Source organism: Myotis myotis, unplaced genomic scaffold (assembly GCF_014108235.1).
Source record: "Myotis myotis isolate mMyoMyo1 unplaced genomic scaffold, mMyoMyo1.p scaffold_m19_p_5, whole genome shotgun sequence".
In the NCBI taxonomy this organism is placed as follows: domain Eukaryota; kingdom Metazoa; phylum Chordata; class Mammalia; order Chiroptera; family Vespertilionidae; genus Myotis; species Myotis myotis.
The window spans coordinates 28,445,439-28,472,642 of record NW_023416357.1 but is presented as its reverse complement, the minus strand read 5'-3'; positions in this window follow the sequence as shown (position 1 = coordinate 28,472,642).

Below are 27,204 nucleotides of genomic sequence, written 5' to 3'. Positions count from 1 at the left end.
CTAGAATCTGCTGTGCCAGGTATGTACTTTGTGTTTTGATCATCTGTCCATACCACAGATTTTTTTATAGGTTCTTTTCCTTAAACCAACAACTTCCTTGCTAATCAATTGGATCCATAATGTGTTCATGGCTTTAAAGTGCACCCACTATTCCAGCGGTAGCTGTGAGTGGCCAGTAGCTTGTGGAGTAGATAGATCACCCTCATAAGTAGATGAATCACAATGATTGATTTTCAAATATAAATCAACTTTACTTTCCTGGGGTAAAACCTATCAAAGTATCGTATATATATTGCTAAATTCTATTTACTAACCCTTTATAAAGGATTTGTGTCTACTTGTATAAGAAATACTGTCTTTTTTATTTTTGAAAAATCTTTCTCAGGTATTGTTGTTGGGGTGCTAATAGGTTCATCAAATGAGTTGGGAAGCATCTTCTTCTTTCTCCACTATTTTTTTAAATATGTTTTTGTTGACTTTAGAGTGAGAGGAAGGGATAAGGAGAGAGAGAAACATCAATCATTTGCCCCCCGCACATGCCCCGACATGGGATCAAATCTGCAACCTGGGTCTATGCCCTGATCAGAAATCAACCAGCAACCTTTCAGTGTATGGGACAACAGTTAACCAACTGAGCCACACCAGCCAGGGCTCCCTCTCTTTTCTGAAAGTCTTTGTGTAAAATGGGTGCTGAGTCTTCTTTAAATTTTGGGTAGGAATTACCAGTGGCATAATGTGTATCTGGATTGTTCTTTGGAGAACATTTTCATTAAAAATTGAATTTCTCTAATGACTATTTGACTATCCATGTTTTCTATTTCCTCCTGATTAAGTTTTGGTAAGTTGTGTTTTTTTCAGAATGAGTCTATTTTATCTATTTATATTATTCAATTGATTGCCATGGGAGAAGGGATACCTACACGTATCTTGGACATACTAAAAAACTATTACATATCACTTAAATGTCTTCAGCATATATAGTCTGTCTGCTCCTTCATGAATTGTACTAAGAGATTATAAATTTGATGAATATTTTCAAATAACTAACATTGTACTTTGTTAATTTTTCTAGTGTTTTTTGTTTTCTATTTTATTCATTTCTGTTCTATTATTCATTTTACTGCTACTTGATTTATACCTAATTTGCACTTCTTTTTTTAGCTCCTTAAATTGGAAACATAGGTCAATGACTTTAAACTTTTTTCTTTTTCATTACTATGCAAATATTTTACAGTGAGAAGCCATTTGGAGTTACTCATGTAATAATGTTTATAATAAAATTATACAGAGATGCACACACACACACACACACACACACACACGCGCATGCATGCAGCCTTACCAATCACTCCAGTTCATGCTATTAACTATATTAATCCCAAATGCTAACATGTACCACTTGCATGAAACATTCTAATTTTAGGCTTTGGGCTGAGAGTCTCTCAGAACTTTAAGTTGTACGTTTGTTGTCTCCGTTTCTCTGTCTGCAGCGTGATATCCTTGAATTCCTAGTATGCAACATTTTATGTCTCAAGTAGTGTTAGCCGCTTATCAACACGTTTATCAACTCAATTGCTAGACAGAATTGCTTTCCTAAAGTGGAATGTGTTCCATGTAAAAAATAATAATATTTAGCCAGCTTTTGAAATACTAAGTTTATGTTTTAGCACCAGCATCTTCATTTGAGTACACTGCATGGGGAGTTTCTAATCAAAATTCTTACATTGCCCTTAATTAAAGTGCAGTCCTGTTTTTTATGAAATTTGTGAAAGCTAGATCATTACAGAGATTGGTCTCTGAGTAGAAAGAATCTGAATAAATTGGGAGTCATTTGCAATAATAAAACTCTACTACTTTAACATTAATGTCACCCATTCAAATATAGATCATTTAATGAAGTACAAAAGTCCACACATTTTTTTATGAAAAATTGGATTTCTGTGCAATGTAGAAGATTTGGGGTCCTCTGGAAATAGGTAAAGAAGAACGGGACTTTTCTGGCAGCTGTTAATCTACTCAAATGTTGTTTTCTCAGCTTTTATATAGTGGTTCCTAGTGAGTAATTAATAATATCCATTCCATAACTAATATATGACCCTATCAACCTCTTCATAATGCATAAAAATACAATTTCAGGGAGTTCAGTATTCAACCAACATTTATTGCTAATAAATAATCCTCAATTCAGGAAACTGAATCAGCCTCAGATAGGTCTAAGTAAATAAATTGTGTAACTTTGAATCCACCATGCCTAGAGTTCCAGTCACTTATGATCTTTATCACTTGAAAACCTCCAAATAGTTCAACAACAATTAATTTTTTTAAAAGTTTCTTTATTAAAAGAAGTAAGGGTACAGGTTTTCAATATCTGCACTTATTGGACATTTCATGATCAGCCCAAACACAATTCTTCATTGTGCACTTTCATAGAACCAATGTGTTTGCAAATGCAGAGGTTACCACTGACCTGGGGTGCTTCTTCTTCAGAGATAAGAGTGGCTCACCCCTCCCTCCTTCAGGTCTCATTCAAAAGTTTCTTTTCAGTGAGGCCTGCCCTGGCCACCCACTCTGAGAGTCCATATCCTTCTTAGTTTCCTTCCTGTCCATAGCATTTATCACCAGATTACATGCTGTGTGTTTACTGATTTATATTTGTACTAGAGGCCTGGCACATGAAATAGTGTGCAGGTACAGTCCCTAGGCCTAGCCTGCGATCAGGGCCATGTTCCCTGGCTGCTGGCAGCCGGCCCCGTCCCCCACCACCACCCCCCACCCCGGTGGTTCCCCGTTTGCCATCCAGCAATGGGAGCCTGACAGCTGGGGGAGGGACTGAGAGGTCGGCCGTTCTGCCCGCTTGCCAGCCCCACTCCCACCACTGGTTGCCCTCTGTGTGTGGGGCTACTGGAGGGGTGGGGGCCTTGGCCTGGCACCACCCACATCCCCCGCCATCCACCCCAGGTCCCCGTTTGCCATTGGTGATCGGAGCCTGCCGGCCAGGGAAAGAAACCAAGAGGTGGTCAGTGCACTTCACAGTGACTGGTTGAGCAGTCATTCTGGTTGTTCTGCTGCTATGGTCACTGGGCTTTTATTATCTAGGATTGCTTTTCTCTCTTACTATAATGCAAACTGGATTCAGAAAAGGAAGAGGCATTCAAGATACATTGCAAACGTTTGTTGGATACTGATGTGCTCCAAAGAATTTCAGAAGCTTAATCTATGTTGTGTAGACCACATAAGGCCTTCTCATGGATCATGACAAGCTCTGGGTCACTCTGAAAGAAATGGCTGTGCCTCAGCACTTGATTGTCCTGCTGCACGACCTATACTATGGACAGGAAGCCACTGTCAGGACAGAATGTGCAGAGAAAGAATGGTTTCTATGGATAAAGGATGCATTTTATCTCCTTATTTGCTTAATCTTTAAGCAGAACATAACATTTGAGAAACAGGGCTAGACTCAGAGGAAGGAGGAGTGAAAATTGGTGTAAGAACTATTGCTAAGTTAAGATATGCAGATGACACCATCTTATTGGCAGAAAGCAGCAGTATTTAAAAAGACTTCTAATGAAAGTGAAAGAAGAAAACAGGGCTGCATATGCGCATCAAGAAGACAAACATTGTGACTACAGAAGAAATACACAACTTCAACATAGACACTGAAGACATTGAAATTTTTAAAGATTTTGCCTACCTTGGCCCAGCCAGCAATTCAAATGGACACTCAGTTAAGAAATCAAGAGAGAGCTGAGACTTGAAAGGGCAGAAATGGAAGAATTAAGAAAGATCCCCAAGAACACTGAATTATCATTAGAGACCAAGTCTAAGATCACTCACCCTCATGTTGTGAATAGTTTATGTGGACACAGCTGTGAAAGCTAGATAGACAAAGAGGGCTGATGGGGGAAAGAAATGATTCATTTGAAATACAGTGTTGGAGGGGGGCTCTCCAGAGACCCTGGACCACTAGAAAGACAAGCCAGTGGGTCCTGGAGCAAATTGAGCCTGAAACATCCCTGGAAGCGAAAGTGACAAAACTGGCACTGACCTACTTTGGACACATCATGAGAAGGCAGGGCTCATTGGGAAAGGCAACAATGCTGGGAAAAATAGAAGGCAGCGGGGAGAGAGGAAGACTGAACATGAGATGATTGACTCCATAAAAGAAGCCACAGGCATGAGTCTGCAGGAGCCACGCAGGGCTGTTGAGGACAGGACATTGTGAACATCACTCATCAGGGTTGCCAGGAGCTGAAGCTACCTCAACAGCATGAAACACACACAGAAAGCAAGCTCCATGAGTGCAGGTGTAAGGAAGCACCTGCTTTGTTCACGGCTGTATCTCAAGTCTGTGTACAGTAGACGCTCAGTATTTATTAAATCAGCGACATCCTGACACCGTGACTGTGCTCATAGAAAATGCACAGTGATTTTTAGAAGTCACTTTTTAAAAATGTTTTAATGATCTTTTTACAAGGCTAACCAAACTCCCAAAATAATACTTAAACATGACATAACATAGTTGTTCCTTAATGCTAATGTGTTTCTTGCAGAAATATAAAAGAGAAACTTGAAAATAAATGTTTGGAATGGCAGATATATCTTCACTTTTTCTAGAGGGTGATGCCCAAAAATTTGAGAATACAACAAAACTTCTGAGTTGGATCATTGAATATGCATGTAAACAGAAAACATAAGCTAATTGGCCCCAACCCCACCCTCTCCTTGGTGGGGCCAGGCTTTCTGGAACCCCTCTTTCTCTTGCCAAGACCCAGGGCTGCACATCTGTGGCCAAACCAGACCTTCCAAAGTAACTAGCTCCCCTGCCTCTGCACCTGGATGAATTCTGGCAGAGTCTCCACCTCCCACGGGAATTCCTCCAGCTTCTCAAGTCTGGAGCCCTGGGAATGGCAAGGGTCATAATTAATGGTTTTTAATGATTTTTAATGACCTTGTCTTTGATATTCACTTCTTGTTCCTCGCATAAATTCAGTTTCAACTCTGTATAAATGATTACACTCCACCTAAACTACTCTGTGCAACATTGGACAAGTCTCCTGGTGCAGTAAGAGGATCTGCACTCTGGGAAGGCTCCATGCTGAAATGTGCACCATGTAAGGAACTGGCTACTTGTTAGAGAGGGTCCTGAGTTTCCCACTTTGTTCTTAAGACCCATGAGACCTACCTTCATTTATGGGATAGTAAATACATACATTTAGTCTTGGTATCAAATAGAAATCACCCCTAAGAAAAAAACATCTCAGGCTATGTATCCATTTTAAATACAAGTTAAAGTCATATGACAGTGATACAATGACAAATATTAAAAGATCCATTAATCAGGGAACAACATTTACAACAAAATTTTCCACAATCATTTATTTGGGATTTCCTAAGTTATTGCTTTTTTTAAATTTTAGAATGTTTGGGGCACAGAGTTAGTAAATATTAACTGCATTACATGGAAACTGCTAAAATTTCCAATGCTGGGTTCTGCAACATGGATAGCATGGAATAATAAACTCTATGTTTGACTTGTTTTCCAATATTCTGTAATTTTAAATAAATCTATTTCAGTGGGACTCAGTGAATAGTTGAGTCCTATTAACTTTCCTACTTATGTTGACTTAGCTCATCACAGCATTTCTCATGTTGGAGGTTTATCCCTTTAGACTTGAATGTTGTTAAATGTTTCTACATCAGAGATTGGCAAACTTTCTGTAAAGGACCAGAGAGTACTTAATTTGCAGTTTTTCAAAACTTGCCTCAGACCTGACCTGCTGCAACCATTCCACTTTGCTGCTGTAGCATGACAGCAGACAAAGTATTAGTACAGCTGTGCCCCAGTCAACGGCACTTACAAAGCATGTGGCCCATGGGCCAATGTTGGATGACTTCTGTGCTGAAGAAATAAGGTGTCTGCCTGCCCTGGGAGAGCTGACAGTGTTGGGGGAAGGAAGCATGGTATGACTAAGTCTCATGCCATGTCCCTGGGGCTGGAAGGATTAGACCCAGAGGAGCACAGCAGTGTATGGAGGTAGAGTGTCAGGAAAAGGGGAGCCCCAAGCAAAGTTTTAATTTCAAGTATTTTAATTGAGATAGAATTCTGTTATCCTAGTTCTAATTTCAATTAATCAAGCTGTGAAAATTACACAGACTAAGAAACCCACTGACCAAGGTAGGCTGGAAGTGATAAACACTGGAGCTTAGCTTCAAAAGGTAGACTTGCCAGGCATGCATTTTTTCCATTTATTTAACAAATATTAACTGAAGCAAAATCACATGTCAGGTGTGTTTCTGGACACCCGGAAGATGGCAGTGAGCCAGGTAAGCTAGGTCCTCAGCTTCCTGGTGCTGACATTCCAGGAGAATGACAATAAGTGTATGAAACTGGGTGGGGGTATGTGCTATGGGAGTTAGAGTGAGCAAGTGCAGTGAGCAGAAGAGGCGGGAGAAGGAGGAGAAGGGAAAGGGTAAAAGAAGGGAAGGGAGAAGGGAGAAGAGAGAGTTGTGGGAAATGAGATCAGGGAAGGGCCAGGGATGGATCTTGGGGCCTTGCAGACCAGGAATAGGGCCACAAATTGGGAATGTATGAAATGGGAGCCATTGGAAGCAGATGGACAGGTGAGGGTCATGCCATAGAGTCTTCCGTGACTGGCCTCAGAAGCAACATGCCATCACTACTGGGCATCCTGTTGGTCACACCTTGTGACCTGTGGGAGGGGCTGTACAGGGTGTGATGCCAAGAAGCTGGATCTTTGGGATCATGCTGAAGGCTGGCCACCCTCCTCATTCTGCTTGGTCAGTTTGAGGCAAGGCACTTTCCATAAGCCCCTTGTTTATCTTGATTCAGAGAGCTGTGAATCTCACTTTGAGGAACTGACAAAGGCAAAGAGGTCCATAAAAGGATTTTAACTGAAGAGAACAGTGAATGAGACTTTGTTTCAGAATGAAATCCTCCTTCCATTGCTAGTCCCAGTGCTATATCACAGCCATCTCTCCCACAGCAGCTCAGATGCTACGCCATTTGACACATGAGGTCAGCTCAGGCCAACTTAAAATCAAATCATAATATACTGTCCCCACCCCAGTAGAAGAGCAGCCACAATTGCGTCGTCTCAGGTTCAAGCAGACCTCAGCCAGTTCAGTCACACACACATAGGTACTTTTGCGTCATTACATTTAGCTGTAGAAAACTTTAGGTGGGTGAAGGTTAACTGTCTAATTCTCCTAACCTCATAATATGATTATAATGAAAGCAGATATTAGAGTCAATTAGACTACACCTATGAAACCTGTTAAATCTGCCTTTATGAACAAGCAAATATAAAATTCTCTACAACCTGTTCTGTAAGTTTGATGAAGTCCCAGCCACTTCCCTTGAAGTGGGATGTGTCTATATCTTTTGAACTGTGCCACTTTACTGAGTGTTGAGTGCTGCTATAATTACGCCAAGACAGTAGGATAAGCCAGGCTGTCCTGAACAAGGCAGGAAGCAGGATCACTGTGAGAGTTCATTTTACCTGTCAACTTGGCCAGGCTGTATGCCCAGTTGGTCAAACTTCAGTCTAGATGTTGTTGTGATGATACTTTTAAGATGTGTTTAGCTTTTAGTTATTTTTAATTTTTAAAAATACTTTTGCAGTTTTTAATCCTCATCCAAGGCATGCTTATTGATTTTAGGAATAGGGAGAGAGAGAGAGAGAGAGAGAGAGAGAGAGAGAGAGAGAGAGAGAGAGAGAGAGACCCATTGATCAGTTACTTTCTCATATGCCCCTGACCAGGGATTAAACCCCCTTACTGGGAATCAAATCTGAAACTTTTTGGTGTATGGGACCATGCTCCAACCAACTGAGCTACACTGGCCAGGGCAAGATGTGTTTAACCTTTAAATCAGTACAATTTGAGTAAAGCAAAGCAGATCACTCTCTCTAAAGTAGGTGGGCTTCATCTGATCAATGGAAGGATTTAAGAGCAAAGACTGAGGTTTTACAAAGAAGAAGAAATTTCTGCCTTAAAACTGAAACAGAGAGACCCTGCCTGAGTTTCCAGCCTAAAGATGGAAATGACTCAATACTGCATATGACTTCTTCCATGGATTTCTAGTGCACATGCTTGTCCTGCAAATGTCAGACTTATGGGCCCCACCGTTTTGTTAGCTGATTGCTTAAAATAAACCTCCCTGACTCTCGTATCCATAAGTAGAGAGGTAGATAGATAGGTAGGTAGGTAGGTAGGTAGATAAAGAGATAGAGAGATAATTGATAGACATAGGTAGGTAGATAGATGTAGAAAGGTAGGTAGATAGATCATAGATATGTGTGTGTGAGAGAGAGAGAGAGAGAGAGAGAGAGAGAGAGAGAGAGAGAGAGAGAGGTAGAGAGACAGAGATCATATTGGTTCTGTTTCTTTAGAGAAGGCAGACCAAACCACCACCCTGTCACACAACCAGAAACCCTCTAACTTAAGGGCTGGGCAAGGGGTGATTTAGGAGTCAAGCTCAACTGTCTTCTCAATATTTAGGCAGAATTTTCTAGACCCATGAAGCCTGTGTATACAAGGTAGGGAGCCTCCTTCAAATATTTTAACCAATCTACCTAATGGAGAACTCATCTCTAACATTGTCAGTCTAGCGATCTATTATTTTCACTGATTAAATCTCATCTCTGACCTTTGTGACACTAATCAATGACTGAGATGTGGATGGTGGCCTCTGGTGAGATTTGAGCTGATGGGGTGTGGACTATGACCCTCCCTGGGCTGTAAACTCTCCTGACAGCAGCCTATCTAACCTACGACCTTGAACTTCCACCCAAACAGGAGCTTCCACCCCTCTTTGCTTCAGCATCTCACATCAGGAACATCTTGTTTCTGAATGGATTGATACAACCCTCCATAAAAGCCCATTCCCCAAATATTAAGAACATTCTGTTTTTTCATAAGATGAAGTACTTTTTGAGATAAGAGGAATGGTGACCTCTATCTTCCCCAGTGTCCCCCTTTTTAGGTTGCAGGTATCACAAATACAATCCTCCTTCCCCAGATCACACCTTCCCCCATTCCCTTCCTCACAGTCCTCAGAAGACTGTAGGTGTTATAGGTTGAATTGTGTCCTCCCAAAATTTAATGTTGTAGTCCTAACCCCCAGTACCTGTAAATGTGACTTCATTTGGAATAGAGTCTGTGCAGCTGTATATGAGATGAGGTCATTAGGGTGAGCCTCAATATAATATGACTTGTGCCCCTATATAAAGAGGACTTTTGGACACAGAGACAGATAAGCAAAGTGGGAAGATAATAGCCAACTCCAAGCCAAGGGACACCTGAGGTCACCAGAGTTGGGAAAGGGACCTGGAAAGGCTTTGTTCTTGGCACTCTCAGAAGTTGGGTAGCCCTGCTGATACCTTAATTTAGGACTTCTGGCCTCTATATTAGGGAGAGAATAAATGTCTATTGTGTAAGCCACTAAGGTGGAGGTGCTTTGCTATGGGAGCCCTGGAACTCCCAAAGTGGGGAAGGGTCAGCCAAGGAGTGGGGAGGACAGCACAGTGGGTGTGGAGGGTACAGGAATTGGGCAGGACCCAGCTGGGTGACCAGGTGATGTTCACCTGCTAGCCCAGTTGGTCTAAAGGGCCCAAGATAGCTTCCCTCACACACATGGTATCTGGTGGGCACAGCTGAAAGTCTGAGCTTGGCTGTGCCTATCAACTGAGATTTCATACACAGCCTCTCTGGTAAGACAGTCTCAGGCCATTCTGGCTTCTTCCATGGTGGCCCAAGGATCCTTTGGTGGGCAAAGGATCCATGGTCATCTTGAACCTGCCACCATGAGTGCCAAAGCTCTTTTGGAATTTATCCAACTGAGGCCACACCTTTGGAGTTCATCTCCACAGAGAAAACAAGGCTTACAACTACCAGCCCTGTGAGACCCACATTCACTTTCTGACCACCACACTGTTTCTGCCCAGTCCTGACCCCCTGCTCTGTTGTCCTTTCCCCCATCCCTGGCTGACCCTTCCCTACTTGTGGGTCTGCTCTCCTCTCCAAACCCACAGCTCCTTCCGCTGCATGGTTAAGTAACTGTGCTCTCCCCTGATGTAAGTTGTTTGGAAAGCTTTTGCCTTGGAAGAAGCTCATCTCCTTGGAACCCATGTTCAATTTCTATCTCAGTGAAGTTGAGACCACCCACTCTTTGTGCAAACATATCTATACCTCTTTGTTTCATATATTAAACAAAACAAAAAGTGTCTTCATAACCAGCCTGAATGAAGCACACAATCCCACGTGGAATTAAAGGATGGAGCTTGGCCAATGCACTGTTCATCCCAGTTACATCTGCTTGTCTGTTGTTACGGCAACTGCTGGGAGTGGTAGGTTTGGGCTTGTACATACTTGGGGTGAGGAGCTTGTCAAACTGATACACAAGGAGAAGCTCTGCTCCTCATCTAAACATTGGTAACAGTGCTTTAGAAATTGCTTTTGTTTGGCTACTTAGAACTTTATCTTGTAAAAGATAAGTTTGTGCCCTTTTTCTTCCATTTATGTTGTCTAACTTATTATCTTTCATAGATATTCATCTTCCTGTAACTGTATTACCAGTCTATAAACAGTGTGATAATTCTATTTACTGATTCCTCCTCCATTATTATTTTAGAGACTCTGTCCCCAGGATTGACATGTAGGCATATGCCAGCTGCACACACAGACACTCCGATTAGACTAGTTTTGTCAAAGTTCTCTTTCTCTCTCTTCCTCTCTCTCACCTCCCAAACTGATCATATCTGTCACATTACTAAGCCCCCAGAAGCTCAAGACACAAACTGTGGAGTCCAAGAAAATATGCCTTCTATTCTGAGAGAACTTGTTCTGAACATGAAGAGTTTGATTCCTCACTCTCCATACAATACACCTTGTCACATACATTGTCCCTGAATGCACTGGGATGCTCAACATATGACTCAAGTTCACAAAACAACTAATACCCCCTTAGGATGGCAGAGGATGGAAAAGGAAGGAACTAATTCCCAAATACTCTATAGGAACTGGGCCTCATGCTGAGATGTGGCCACCTGCCATCAGATCACATCTGCCTGCCTGTGGGAGAGGCGTGCAGTCTCCATGACATCTAGCCTCTGCCTCTACTGAGAAACAGACACAGTCCCAGTTGTCCCTGCTTTCAGAAGCAGGGCTCCACCTCTGCATCCCAAACAGCCTGAAGTCACCTGTCCCAGAGCACCCATCGTTATCTGAGGACTCACCGAATATTCCTTCAAAAGACAATCATCAATTCTAACTTACTGTGATTTAAAAGTATGCCACGTGACCTTCTGGTGGTTAGAACTGCCATGATATTAGGTAAGAGTATGTTATTGGGAACCTAGACAAGATCTACGTCTTCCTAAATATGGAAACTCTGACTTGCAGGCGTAGGAGTGGGTTACAGGACCTGATGCTAATGACGCCTGTCAAATGCCGCATTTCAGGATTCAGGACAGTCTTGCCCAGAGGCAGATACGATGTTCTCTCAATTTCCTTCCAGTCTGAGTTTTAAATATGGAAAATATAGAGTTTCCCTCTATGGTACCAGCACATTGATAGTTCTAACAGAATATTTCAAGACACCCCTGAAAAGTTTTCAGAATTAGATTTTTTTCCTCTAAGACAGAGAATCCCCATCTTACTTTTGTGATACTGTGAGGTGTCTTCAGTTATTTTTTATGCTTCTTTCTTTAGAATAGAGTGGAAAACACTTCTAATTTGATAAAACAAATTTAAATAAATATCAAGTATTTGAATCAACTACATAAAGATAATCTAAATTTGTATCAATTTTAAAAAAAATAGTTGACTAAGATAATTTTTATTGCTAATAACAGAAACTAAATGGAGTTAGATTAAGCTAAAATGTGTAATTTATTGCAGCGATCCAGGGCATCATGGTCACTTTATGGAATGTAATACAGACTAGGAGCAAGAAATGGAAACTCAGAGGCTCTGAGCTCTCATCCTGCCCTGCAAAGACATGGGTTATTTTGAGCTCACCCCCTTTCCATGCTCCTCCTCCCTCTCTGTCTGTGGTCTGGCCATCTCTGCACATTCACACATGGAGGATGGTAGCCAGATGACAACTATTCCATATTCCCTCCCCTTCAGTGCAGGGGACAACCTGCAGTTCCCAAGAATCTCTTTATCCCAAATCCACATTAGTGAAGTGAATGAATAACAGCCATTTAGGTATAATTCACACCTGCTGGTGACTTATTTAAAAAATATAGAGACCAACTGATAAAAGATTTCTAAATTGATGTGAGTTCTCCAACCAAATTGAACTGAGGCAATGGAGGCAGAATGGGGAAGGGAAGGAGGGGCTGAGCTCCAGGGCGCTGATAGAACCTACCAGGTGTTGTCATGTGGAATCCTCATGGTGCCCTATAGGGTCAGGGCCCCAATGGGAAGACTGAGAAGCAAAGAGCTGCCCAAGGCTACTCAGCAGGTCAGGGCCCCAGCCATCATTTCATTTTGCTCTACATCAGAATGACCATTAAAATTCAAACTGGTTCTCTTTAGCTCAAAAATACTGCTTCTGTGAGGCCAGCATCTTATTTTATTGTCAAAGCAGTGCAAGGGATGGGCATGCTTATACACACTTTACATACTTCAGGAATATTTTTATCATCACAACTGTATTACCATGATATCTGAGCAAGTGTAAATTTGCATGAGTTTTTCAGTCTCCATTTAAAAAAAAAAAGAAACTTTATGGTTTAGATTAATCTTTATTGATGAGTTCTTGAAGATAAACTATGACAAAGAATAAGTTATTGTGTGTTTTTTGTGAAGCAGGTCATTAATCTATACCATGAAACAGGCAATTATTAAATGGCCACCTCATGATCCCAACTCATAGTCGTGAAGCCTGGAAGGGCAGAAAACTGAGAGACGTGTCAAAACCAAAGTAATAGTGTGCATTTTCAATATAGACTAAGCCTTACTCACGGAGCTCTTCCCAGCAATGCTCAGACAGAAAGGAAGCACCAAGAGAACCTCTCCCCTGCTTCAGACTCAGCCTAATGTGGTGGGACCACCTCCACTATTCCTGAGGTTACAGCACCCCTCTTGCGGGGAGCTCAGATTGTCAAAAGGACAGATACATTTTTAACTCTTGTGTTGGAATCTATCTCGTTATGACTTCCCACCCTTGGCTTTCCCCAGATAACAAAGGCCACGTCGCCTCTGTATTTCACTTGACAGGTCTGCAATTTGACAACTTCCCGTCATGAACTCCTCACCACTTTCTCTGAGCTGACAGGAGACAGGGTGCCACTCCCACCCTCTCCTGCTGTGCACACCCACAGGAGAAGTGTGTAGAAAGCAGGCACTTTGTCCAACAGGGAGTCAAAACCATCCTTTCCATCTCCGCATGCCGGCATTATGTGTTTGCATCTTCATTTTTTGTGTGACATATTTCAGACTTATTCAAAGAATCCTGCCATTTTAAGTTTTATTAAGTAAAAATGTTTAAAAACTAAAACAAGCAAACAAAAATGAATGACTCAAAGTGTTTATTTACCCATTAGTGCTTATATTTATTTATACTACACTTTTTTTCATAAAAGGATTTACAACAGCTAATGACATAACCATTTTGAAGAGTTAAAATGTAAATATTGAATTTTTCTTTTAGAAATATGACCCACCTCATCTTTATATTTTTTATTAATATGACTTCTGAGAACACCAAGAAAATAATTTCTAAAAGATTAACATAATATGTATTTTTTTAGACAAAGCTGAAAGGCAGAAAATTATAGGACTGAAGGCAGTTATGAGATATTAAAGCAATTATTTTTATTTTAAAATACTGGAATGGATTTTCATTTCTTCGGAGACTAAAACAAAGGGCATTGAAAGCAGCCAATGACAGGGATAAGAAGGGTCACTGGGAGCAGGCAGTCATGGTTGCTGTTTCTGGACTTTCTATATGTCCCTGTCTTCTCCCCAGATTCCACCTCTGGACATATGACCCAGATCCCTGTTGCCGTATTTTACACTGAAAGTATACACTTTATTTGGGGGAACAAATTGTTCACATGGAATTGGCCCCATTCTTTCCTGCCATGATCTTCCTTCCACTATGAAAACAATTGGTGTGAGCCAAAACCAATTTGCTTTCAGGAAAATATTGTGATAACGTTTCCAATTTATACTGAGGTGAGATGTACCAAAAATATCAGTGCAATATATTGACCAATTTTTTAACACCGTTGTGTATTTTTCCATATGCATTTTTATGGTCAAAGAACACAAATTATGTTTATTTATGAGTATGATATAGTCAAGCTCATTTTGAAAAGTTTTAAAGAAACATTTATCATCTTCTTAGCAAAATCACAAAAGCATTTTCTATAGCAATGGAAATGTCCATTTATCAACTAAGACTTATCAACCACATAAATTAATGGCTTTCCCGTGGTGGTACCTTAATCCCCAGTGAAATGAGTGTTTAGAATGTAAAGCCGCAGGGTGCTTGCTGAGCTTGTGCTGAATATAATCTTGCTCATGCTCAAAGGCTATCCACTCATTCATTCATTTCTTACAAAAGCTTCTTGAGAGATTAGCATGTGCCAGGTACGTCCAACCTCTCTGGTCTTGACTTTAACTGCCCACACCTGAAATTCTCTTTGAAGGACATTCCTTAGGCTATTGAAGCCTCTTTGCCTAAAAGGCAAAGGCTAAAGTGGTCAGGAATGTATCCTCCTGCCTCTAGGGTAGCCCTATGCCAGGGGCTGTCTGAAGCAGAGGAGGGACACAAACTCCCGTGCCTGAGTCTGGATAAATTTGGAGATAGGACCTCAATCCAGGGCCTGTGTGGGGTCCAGCTAAGGAGGGACTTTGCCTAAATGGTGTCCTTGCACAGCTTCTTCCTCTTCTGCCTGCTCCCCACACCTGGCAGTCACTCCCTAACAACCTGTGTACATGTCTTTGTCTCAGAGTGTGTTTTGGGGAAACCTGACCTAAAAGCCAATCTAGATGGTAGATGGCATAAATTCAAAATAAATATTTCTCACCGTGATTAAAACTGTAATCTTATTTTCCACTGATCTGATACATTCTTAAGAATATAAGAGACACAGTAAGGTGAAAACATCTTAATGTTTTCTAACTTCTTTAACAATTTTACGAGCAATAGTCAATGCTTTGTCAACAGAGTCACCTGTGGTCAGATAAGAGAAATGCTTTACCTGGGCTAGGGTGTCTGGGAGCCTCTGGGGAAATGATGACATTGGGGTGCAGCTCCCAATGTGATGTTGTCATATGTGTCCAAGGCTCAGATGTATGGGGATTACAAAGTGAAAGAACATTGGCTCAGCCAACCCGAGTTTTCTCTCTACCACTACTGACATAAAATGGACAGAAATGCTAGCTATCCTGATCTAGGGATTCAAAATTTAAAAGAAAAAAAAGGAAATCCTCCGAAGTGGAAATTTCAACCTACTTAAATACGTGAGGTCGCTGATCATAACACCCTGTGTAGACAAGCCCCATTTCCTCCCTCTGGCTGCGAGCCACCCAAGTCCTAACAAGGCTTGAGTAAACTCACCTGAGGTGTGCCATATGCCTTTAGGTAAATGCTACCTACAGCCCAGTGCCAAAAGCAATCAAGAACTCATGGGAAAATGAAGGGCAAATGAAGAAACGTGGTAGCTGGCCCTCAGTTCTGCATGGGCAATTCGAGAAAAAAGGGTGGACTTTCCAGGTTGTTCTTCAATGGACAAAATAATTGTTTAAAAAAATGATTGTTGTCACAACCTGAGTGCTGAGCTCCCATCTGCAGACATCCTCAGGGCACATGTAGCAGGTGAGGGGCAGAACCCACTGCTCTCCTCCTCAGGTGTGGTCAGACACAAGGGGACAGAGCAGCAGAGCCAGCCTACGTCCCTTCTGGAGGGGAGGATAGCTGTATGCGCTCCTAATCTCTCTGTGGGCTTATGGAAGCAACTGGTTTATCAAACTACTCTGTAGAGACAGCGAACAGCCAATTCCCTAATCCTCCCACTCCTCAGTCAATGGGCATCTGTATTTGTGTGGGCAGAGAGCATGCCAATTATGAAAGTTTCATGTTCTGGAAACACAATTAGTAATTAGTAAGCTAGAATGTCTTATCAGATGCTCTTATCATTGTCTTGCATCACTTGACTTACCATCAAACATTCCATACTTCTTGTCATAACAAAGTAAAATATTCCCCTAAAGACAGATATGCACAAAGTCCAGAGTTGAAGATTGAGCAATTATCCATGTGATTCTTCCATGGCACACATGCTTTACTTGTACTCTGGGGGGACCTCCTGCATCACTCCTGCTCACCCTCCTCATGATCTGGCAAGAAGTTAACATTCAAGTTCTCAACAATCAGTTTCGAGTCCCTGCCATGTATAGCATACACCATCAAGTACTGTGGGGAATCACACAATAAAGAAGAGGTGAGACCCCATGCCTGCCCTCAGGGTGCTTCTCCACCATCAGGAACCATCAGAAGAGCCTTTACATCAAGGTCATTTTAGACCAGGTTTCTTGGTCTTCTTCTAGTCCCAGATTCTGAAGGTCTGGCAGGAAATCTGACCACTGAGAATCAGAAACTGCAGAGCCACGAGTAACAACAAAGTTGAGAAAAACATTCAAGATGTCATTGCAATTTTCCAAGTGAGTGTAGATGGTACCCACAGGCAGTCAGAAGTGGGGAGGTGGAAGTGGGGAGGTAGGCTGCAACATATGTAGGAAGCAGAGTCATTGGAATTCACTGTAAGGGGAAAGAAAGGGAAATTCAACATGACTAACAGAGTTCCCATTTGGGCAGGGATCACCATTTATGATACTGAGAACACCAGGAAAGTAAGAGATTCTATGGAGAGGATGATGGATTCGGTATGACACAGTGAGTTGGAGTAATGCAAAGCAGTTGGGCGCCAACCTCTAGCAGGCACTTAGAGACTTGTATGTCCAGTTCAAGGAAGAGCTAGAAATATGGGTTGGGGCCAGAGACATAGGTATGAGAATTCTCAGCATGCATATGCTAATAAAGTCTCCAAGGCAGGTGAGATTCCCAGGGATCTGTGGGGAGGGAAGAACAGAAGGCTAGGATGTTGCCCAGAGTAACACCTGTGTCTTGTCCATCTTGACAGAGAGGAGCCCTCCTCCTGTCCCAGGCTAACCCTTCCACCTGCTGCGGAGCCTTGACCTCCGGCCTCCCAGAGCCCCTGCCCTAAGACCTGTCCCTTTTTTCTCTCCTTCGGCTGTTTCCCCTCTGGTGGCTTAGAACATGATCACCCCCTTCTTCAACTCACACACAAAAAAATTAATTAGCTAATTACTTAATGAAAGACCCTCACCAGATTCTGTCTTCCTCCATCTGGCTTAACATTCACAGGTTGATCTCTCAAGAATCATCTAGACCAGTGGTTCTCAACCTTCCTAATGCTGCAACCCTTTAATACAGTTCCTCATGTTGTGGTGACCCCCTACCATAAAATTATTTTTGTTGCTACTTCATAACTGTAATTTTGCTACTGTTATGAATTGTAATGTAAATATTTGATATGTAGGATGTATTTTCATTGTTACAAATTGAACATAATTAAAGCATAGTGATTAATCACAAAAACAATATGTAATTATATATGTGTTTTCCGATGGTCTTAGGAGACCTCTGTGAAAGGGTCATTCGACCCCCAAAGGGGTCGTGACCCACAGGTTGAGAACCACTGATCTAGACTTTTGTCTCCACTTTCAAACCTCACACTTACCCCTCAACCACTCCACTCTGGGTCTAGTTCCATCACTCCCCAAAACAGCCATTACTGAAGTCTGCAGTGACTTCCACAATGAGAAAGACAAAACTACTTTCATCACCTTCCTGGATCTCTCAGGAGTGCTGGGTTCCACTGGCTGACTGGAAATGCCCTCTCTTCCCTTGGCCCCGAGGACACCACTGCTTTGTAGAACCTGGTTTAAAATGAAACAAAACAGCCAATAGAATAGCTTAAAGACAGATTAAGAATGTAAGTGATTTGAATACACAGCAACAACAATAAAATTGCTCCTGAGGGATATGGCCAGTCAACAACCAGGCATGTGTCTGTGATGTGTGATTGGTTAACCATGAGTGTGCGAGGCTCTGCTGGATGGAGAGCCTACCTCCCTTCCTGTGAGCACTGACCTTCCAGAGGTTTCTCACACTTGTCCCTCTTAATAAAGAGTCAGCGTCCTTTGAAATTTATTGACTAAGACAATTTAATACTCAATTTGGTTTTCTTTGTATCCATCAGAATAAGTTCTGAAATGAATTAAAAAACTACTCTTATCTAATAGATGCACTGTCACATTTTGAAATGATACAAACATTGCCCATTTTTCTCATGTATGAAAAGATGACCACATTAACTTGGTAAGCAGAAGGTGTGCTGCCCTATCATTTCCAGGGACCACAGTCTGTGGCACCGACCACTGCTTCATTTCCACACAGGACCCCAGCAACACCCTGAGCAGATGTTTGTACCCAGGCATTTCAGCCAATGTGGGAGATGAGCAGTTTTTTTCAGTGCACCCAATAGAAGGTTCATCAGCTTACCTGGGATTGCAGATAAACTACCTTCCCTGTGAGCACACAAAACACTACTTCTTTAGAAGTGATGAATGCCCCAGGCCCAAACTTTTTCCCAGCTTTATTAAGATACTAGAGGCCCAGTGCACAAAATTCGTGCACTGGTAGGGTCCCTAGCAGCTGCCAGCTGCCAGCCAGGTACTCCCTCCCTTCCTCTGGCTGGCCCTGCCACCTGGTCAGACTCCCGGACAACTCCTGGTCAAGGGGACAATTTGCATACTACACTTTTATTAGATAGGATAATTGACATATACCACTGTGTAAGTTTAAGGTGTACAATGTGATGATTTGGTATATGTATATATTGTGAAATAATAACCATAACAATGTTAGTTAACATATCCTTCACCTCACATAATTATATGTATTTGGGGGAGGGGTGGTGGTGAGAACTTTTAAAATCTACTCCTTTAGTGACTTTCAGGTATATAGTATAGTATTGTTATCTGTAGTCATCATGCAGTACATTATGTAACCAAAACTCATTCAGCATATAACTGGAAGATTGTATCCTTTGACCACTTGCACCCGCTCTGTTCCAACCTGTGGTAACCACCAATCTACTCTGCTTCTGTTAGTTCAGCTTTTATGCGTTCCACATATAAGTGAGATCAAGCAATATTTGTCTTTCTCTATCTGACTTATCTCACTTAGTGTAATGCCCTCAAGATCCTTCCATCTTCTCACAAGTGTCTGGGTTTCCTTCTTTTTAGTAGCTGAATAACATTTCATGGCATGTATGAACCACGTCTTCTTTGTCCATTCATCCAGGATGAACACTTAGGCTGCTTCCATGTCTTGGCTATTGTGCATATTGCTGCAGTAAACATGGGGTTGTGGACATCTGATTCCATTTCCTTCTGATATAGACCCAGACATTTAAAATTCCTCTCAAGCCCAAATTTTAAAAATTTTGATTATAATGTTTATTAATCAATATACTTAGAATTCTAATGTTCATCTTTGGGAGGTTTTATCCTTTAATTTCACTCTTTATTCCTTTAAACATTTCTACTTGTCTATTTGGTCCCTTCCCTCCTTTCCTTGGGTAGAATACCACAGGTCATCACAGCAAAAGACACACATTTCCAGTCCCTCTTTTTTTAAATTCTGTACCATAGAGCACTTAATTCTTCCTATGATTCAATATACAATCTATTCATACCCCTTACAGAGCTAGAATTTTATGTCACTGAGAGTCTAAGATGACCAGTCGGCAGGAAGGAAGCCTGTGGGTTCCCGGGCTCCTGAGGGAAGGCTACTCCAAGAGCACAGCCTCAAGTCCACAGGACAGATCCATCCAGTTGGGAAGAACCGAGCTTATGTATGTCCCCAAATGCATTAGGCTTGGTATTTAGATTACCTTTTGCAAGCTTAGAAAAGCAGTTCTGCTTGTCATTATCTTCTCATACAATGTAATCATAAATGACACCATAGCTCTGAAATAAACCAGAGAAAACCAGAGCATTTTATGTGAAATTTAACATTCTGCTGGGCTCTCTTTCACGATATACAAGCTGAAATAATATGTCAGAGATTAAATCGACCATTCTTTCATTTAGACTTTGCGCAGGAGATTTCACGTTATTTAAAAAGCTTTATATAAAAGCCATTCAAACGTGAATAATTGAAATTATTTTTAATGATTGTCCCATTAGAGACCCAACTTACACAGATCTCACACTGACCCAGTTTCTTTTTTTTTTTTTCATTAGCTTATTTTACTGGTGAATTTAAACAGATTCATCTCTAATTAGATATGTGCTTTCAAACAATATTGGAAAATAGATACCTTTAACATTTGTTCTTTGCATCTGTCATTCCATGTTGTCTCAGGACCGTGACTTGCCTGTTCTGTGTATACATGGGTTTGCTGCACAAACTCCTGTCAATTATGCTGCAAGGAAGCGCTTGATGTCTTCTAACCTTTCGTTGTGAAGAATGTACATTTAATTACTAGAAAAATGACTATGATGTAATAGGTCAAGACAAGCATGGCTACTGCGTAGGAGGTGCTGTGCATAGGAGTGAGGGATTATGCCTCATGACCAAGCCATGCCAACAAGGTCCCCTACAGGCATCCTAAACACACAGGACCTCTCATTTTACCCAGCTAAGGTGAGCACTTGTTCTTTAATTTTAAAAAAAAAGTCATTTGCAAAGAATATAAACATGCCTTAAACATTTAAAATATAAATATTCATCCAGTCACTGATCTTGATTTGGGTGACTTTTCTTTGGAGAAGCGTTTTCTCATTGGAGAGGACCAGGAGCTACGATTTTTCAGTTTGTTTGTCTTTGTCAAGTCTAGTGATTTGTTAAGATATTTGCAAAGCAATCTGAGTGTCATGACCAAGTAGAATTTTTTTTTAATTTTATAGTGTTATATGGCAGAATGCTTGGATGATGTCTTTTTAACATCTTTAAAAGCAACCAACTTTAGTTCCATAGAAAAAGTAATGCTATTCACACTTATATTAATATTTTGTATTATACAGACATTGATATTGAGTATTCACTTACTTGACATTTAACTGAACTGTATAATTTATTAACAGGGATAACTGGTCTACCTGGAGTTAGGCACAGCCACAGCTGATTCTCAGAGAATGTGCAATACAACCTGTGATGCAGGAGGGCAGTCTGAATGCAGTTTGGGCACACACAGGCACAAATCTGGTGATGGAGAGCCAGCCAGTGGGAGAGCTGCTAATGGGGAAAGACAGGAAGTTCCTCCATGAGGCCCCTGCTTAGGCTCAGCTGGTAAGCGGATGCTTTCATCAAGTTACTGCTTCAGAGGAGCGAAGCCAGGCAGTACCATCCAAACCACACAGTCCTCCCCTTGTGATAGTCAGAACACACTTCCTTGCCCAGGTCCTGCTTGGCATTGGCTGTAAGCAAGCAATAGCACAGCCTGGTGGGAAGAGTGTCATCAGGGACATAATTGGAAGTTTGCCAACCAGGCTCCATGCATTAGACACTGGTGCAGGTTCAGCCTTGGGACTCAGAGAACAAGACGCCTGGGAGAGAGAGGCGTTTGGTTATGGGGCTTTACATGTGTGATGTCTGTCATCCAATCCCCACCCACCACAGCACAGAGCCAGCGCTGTCATGAACCCCTTTCACAGAGAAGGGGTTCACAAGAAAGGAGTGTGCTGAGTATTTAACAGTCAGCCATCCAGGAAACAAAGCTGTGGCTTGTGCGCTTGCCTATTTCCATAGTGTAAATTTTTCCACCCTGCCCAACTTCTGGCTCCCTGTGTTGTGCCATCAAATTCAAAGCGATGGGTACATCCAGCTCCGGCCACCATGTAAAGAAATGGAGGAACTAAGTCACCATAGGGCACTCAGCTTGAGAAAACTTAAGTCAGAGTCAAATCCTGGCAGGTCTGTCCCAAACTTAGACCACTGGACATGCATGGCCTTAACTGTGTTGACATTCATCCATTCTTTTCTGTGTTGAAGTCTTAAAAACTGTGAAAGCTCAACAGGGGAATTGAGCCATTAAAAAAGCCCACTAATTAGCCGTTAACACACTTAAAGTTTGCTGTTTCATGTTTTCCTGAAAATATAAATGCACAGTTCCTTTCTGCATTGCTTGGTGCTCGGATCGTAGAGACACCAGCAAGTGGCAGGAGTTACATCCAAACCAAGGACTCTGCTTCCTTTCCAAGTGTGATTTTATTTTTAGTTCCAATATGCTAGAGCTTTTCCTCTTCCCACAGCCTGAATTCTCCTTCCCTCGCAGTGTATTGATTCCTGTCCCCAGGTTGTCACTGTTGTCTCTTCTCAGTCGGGAAGAGAGGTAAGCTCCAGATCCACGGGCGGCACGTCCTGTTTAACTTCTTTGCAGCCAGGTTTGTAATGACCTTTTTCTCCCAGACTCCCCTTCCCGGGAGTCCCCGACTGTGCCGCTGCGTATCTCACAGTGAACATTTGAACCAGAACCTGAGGATGCCACCACCGCTTGACTTTCAACAAACCTTGACTGCAGGTGACATGTTGTGCCTCCAGAAGGATGAGCAGTTCCCCAACTGTGGGTAATCGTTCTGTATGAACTGTGGGATTGGCAAAGCTGCATAAGTCAGACATGGGCCTGCCCAGGAACAAAATGGCAGGGACAGCCAGGTTGTCCCATGCTGCGGGCTACTTCCCCACCACCTCGAGGAAGAGTTCCTCTCTGCATCATGTAAGCTGCCCGAGCTCTCAGTAATGAGGGACAGGGAGCCTCGACTGACCGTGTAGGATCTGATGCCTTTCCAGGGAGCAAACATGGTCTGTCGGCGCCAACTGTGGGCCACAACTGGTGTTTGTAAAGTCATTTAACATTGTGTTCTGTATTTCCACAGAAGCATCCTTGATTTAAAACTCACCTAGTTATCATATCAAGGATGCATAACCTGCCTGAGCCTTGGTCTCACCTTCTGTAACAGAAGGTGGACATGCTCCTGATTTAGCTGTGGAGCAACCCCAAAAAAGTGCAAGGGCGAAAACAACACAGAAACCCTTTCCTCTCCATTCCCCTCCCCAAACCAGTGAATGTGGTGTCCAAAGGGAAGTGGACACTGGAGGAAGTGATGGCCTCTGAATGTCTGTGGAGAATCACATAGGGTGTGATCCAGGGAGGATGATAGTCTGTGTTTCCATGTGCTGGCACCTGCCTGCTCAGAGCTTGAATCCATGGGTGTTTAAGAACATGAACCCTATAGATGCATGCAGAGGTCTGGCTGGAAGAATGCAGGCCACTCACACACTATGGGGTTCTGGGCCAAAGCTTTTCTTCTCCAGGGTTGAGTTTTCTCTGGGGAATGGAGCTATGAACTAGAATTCACTGGGAATTGTGCAAGGATGAAATGAGATTGTCCTAGCCCAGCACAGTGCTAGAACCCGGTCCTGGTGGCCAGGCTGCAGAGTCAGTGAGGAAATGAGCAGCAGGTGACTTGACCAAGAGATTACCCAAGAGGACTGTGACAGCCCTGGGACAACCTAAGGGTGTCAAATATGGAGAAAGACGTCTCTGAAAGGGACCTCCACTTGTGTCTAAATGGGCTGCCCAGTGGATTTGTGTGTCACTATCATGCCAATGGAGGATGGATAACTCTCCTTCTATGGTATTGGAGGAGCTGAGTGATGCCCCTCAGACACCACATAGACTATGATTAATCCCAATAGATTCAGTCATTTAATATCAAATGATGTGCTTTTCAAGTTGTATGTACATTAATGCAACCCACTCATTCGCCTGTACCTCTGTACACAAAGAATTCAAATAAACTATGATGTGTAAGTACAAGAGACTCAATCCAGTAGACTTTATTTAAAAATCATTCCACACACAGGATATTGGTTTTAGATTTCCATCCGGGGATTTGGACACTGACTAATTCTCCCATCACATTTTGTAAATGGGTAGACTGTGGTCTTACATAATAAACAATTCATATCCCACGACAGAACCATCTAGAAACATCCTCGCTCAAGTGATTCTAGCTAACATAAACTACAGAGATGGTTTTCCCATCCACCTCAAATTTAAATTGACTGCTTTGTTTCGCACTAAATAAAACACAGCTTTCTTAACTATCACTTCATCCTCCAGTCCGGGGAGACCCAACTGATTGCTTCTTAAAGCCACGAATAGACAAAGTAAAAATCTATAGCTACATTAGTTGCAGGTTACTGGTCAATAAGTGTTCATTACCTAGTGCATTGGTTCTATTCAGTCTATGGTGTCATTTGTTTTCTATTTTTATTAGCTTTGATCATACAATAAGGCTCCTTTTTTTTCCGGAGCAGTAAATCTGCATCAATACAAGTAAATCTCTGTCTAACGTGAGGCCTTGCATCTTTATTAGTGGTGGGAGCAGTCCTGCATACAAACGTCCTCCCCTCCCCTCGCTCCATTGCCATCGCCATCACAGAGACGGTCTTAGCAGAAGCAAAGCCACTTAGCATCTAGATGAAAAATAAGGGAGCCAGTTAATGCAACATCCAGTTAAGACTCAGATCCACCACTTGACACTGGTCACTGCTCTTGGATCCCTTATGGAATCTGTAGGGCAGCCTGTGTCTACCCCCTGCCCTTCCTCTGTAGTCTCTCTGTTCCACAGACTCACCATGATGAGCTCGGGTACCTTCTGGTCCAGGACCCAAGGTGACATTGCCTGGACCTCTCAGGCTCGGTTTCTGTTCCTATGAAATGAGGCCATGCAGACTGTGTGACCTGAGAGTCAGCATGGCCAGAGGACTGAACAAAGCCAGGAATGTGAAATCACCATCAGTTTGTTCAGCTTCTGTTCTTGTCCCCTGTCTCTGGTGTGCATACCTCAATTGTGGTTTTAAAATTAGATATTATCACTTCAATGTATAATTGTATTCATAAGTAAGAGATCTGCTTTTTAGAGAAATTCCCACTCTAACACTTGTAAATCAACTGGGGCAAAAAGGACATTCAATTTTTTTATCTTTCTACTAAATAATGAAGAATTCGTTAGATATCTCTCTGGGCAGCATAATCCTTAAATAATTCATTTGAAGGCAGAGCTCCTCGACGTGGAGAAGGGGTGCATGTGACCATTTGCACCTGAGAACAATCTAGCTTTAATTTGTCCAAGAAACACATACAGGGTTGTTTTTATTACTCTATTATTGGTTTAGAGCAAGTTCTTCACATTCGTTAGAAGGGAAGAACACTTTAAATTTCCTTTGTTAAGGGAGTCTATTAAAGTTCATGAAAAGTCATACCGAACATTTTTTTAATTAGGAGCAAGTTTACTTTTTTTTAATCTTAAACACCAAGCTATATGTTTTTAGACATGTTGGATTTTGCAAATCCATCAGAGTATAAACAAATAGACATACCAAAGAGGAAAAACATCAGTTGTAGGCAGAATCTAGATTTCAGTGATAGGTTAATTTGCTAGGTAGGGCTGAAAGTCAAAGATGGAATATTTCTAATTACAATGAAGTTGTTTTTTATTCATTTAAAAATGTTCATAATCTGCCCACATCCTACCTCCAGTTCTGCTCTCAGCAGTGGTATACATTTAGATTCTTAATCCTTCAGCATACCATCTTCTTTCTTCTCATTACACTTTGAATGGATCTCAGAATTCTGTGACAGATTTTTGGTCAAGTCATTTCCATTAAAAAGTATTGATTTTAAAAACTAATAACACACCAAAAAAGCAAATGGTCCAAAAAACATTTATTTTATTACAATCAGAAACATCTGATGATTATTGGTTCTATGCACCTGGAATCGGGGCACTGGCTTCTCTGTAAGTCACAAAGTGCTACTTCTATGGACTGAACCATGCCCCAAGCTCAGAGTTAACAGAGAATGATTATGACGCTAACTCATCTAATGTACTTGGAGATTTCACCTTCACTTTTCAGAAGTTTCCTATTTTACCTTTGACAATTTTAAAATTGTGATTTGCTCTCTTTATCTTTTCTACTATAGCCTCTGAGTATTTTAGAGGAAAGTGCAACTCTGATGTTTTCCAACTCATCAGGACAGGTGATGGGGCAAAGCCTGGACACAAGGCAGCAGGTAACAGGGAGGGAGACCAGCGCTTGGGCCAAAGGAAAGAGTACATCTGTTGGCTCGTTTTCTCGGGATCCCAGTGCTGTGTGAGCGGCGATCTTGCACGGACAAATTGCATTCTTTGGCAATTGTGCTTTTATTGTTAATTTAATTTTTCCCTGTGATGTTAAATTACAAAATTTTTTTAAAAATTCCAATGAAAACAAAGAGAAAGAGATTCAGTCTTTAAAATGACCTCTCTGACTTGCAAGTTCTGATCAGGTCCTGACTGTAGAGCTAAATTATTTGTGCGCAGGAGGGAGCAGGGCACTCATTAGCTTGAATATCCTGGACACATGGCTAACAGTCAGTAGGAAAAAAATTGTAGGAAACGGTGCGAGCCAGATGGGGTTATCACACAGTGTGTGGAACCCAGGCAAATTTATTGTAACGGGGGGCGAAGGCGGCCCCATTAGCACAGATTGCCTCCCTGATGATGTCATAATTGGCCTTCGGAAACCTTTGGCCATGTTTAGCCACTCTCTAACAATTAAGTTCTGATTTTAAATTGGCCCATGGTTAGGTCTGGCAAAGTATAGTTTTTAATTTTTAAAAAGATAAAAATAAATGTTCAAAAATTCAAAATACTCTGCTGCGCCTCGCACTGTCATGATCTCATCGAGGCGGTGCTTTACAATGCCAGTGACACCAACGTGACCCTTCGCAATGGGAGAAATGCTCTATAAAAATGCAGGCAAGGGTGTGAAAAGAACAAAGAGAGGCAGTAAATTAGGGGTAAATAACCAGCCTCAGCAATGTATTTCTGCCCCAAGAGAGGACACAAGAGCAGCCGGCCCACTTGAGACTGGGAATTTCTCAGAGAAGACCCACCAAAGTGGCCTCTGCCTCCTCCAGGCCATGACCTCCCACGTCCCCCAAGGTGGCAGGATTTAAATGGGTAGACTGTGCAGGTTGCCCTGCACAATCAGTGTTGTCTCTGATTTTATACGGGAACCTG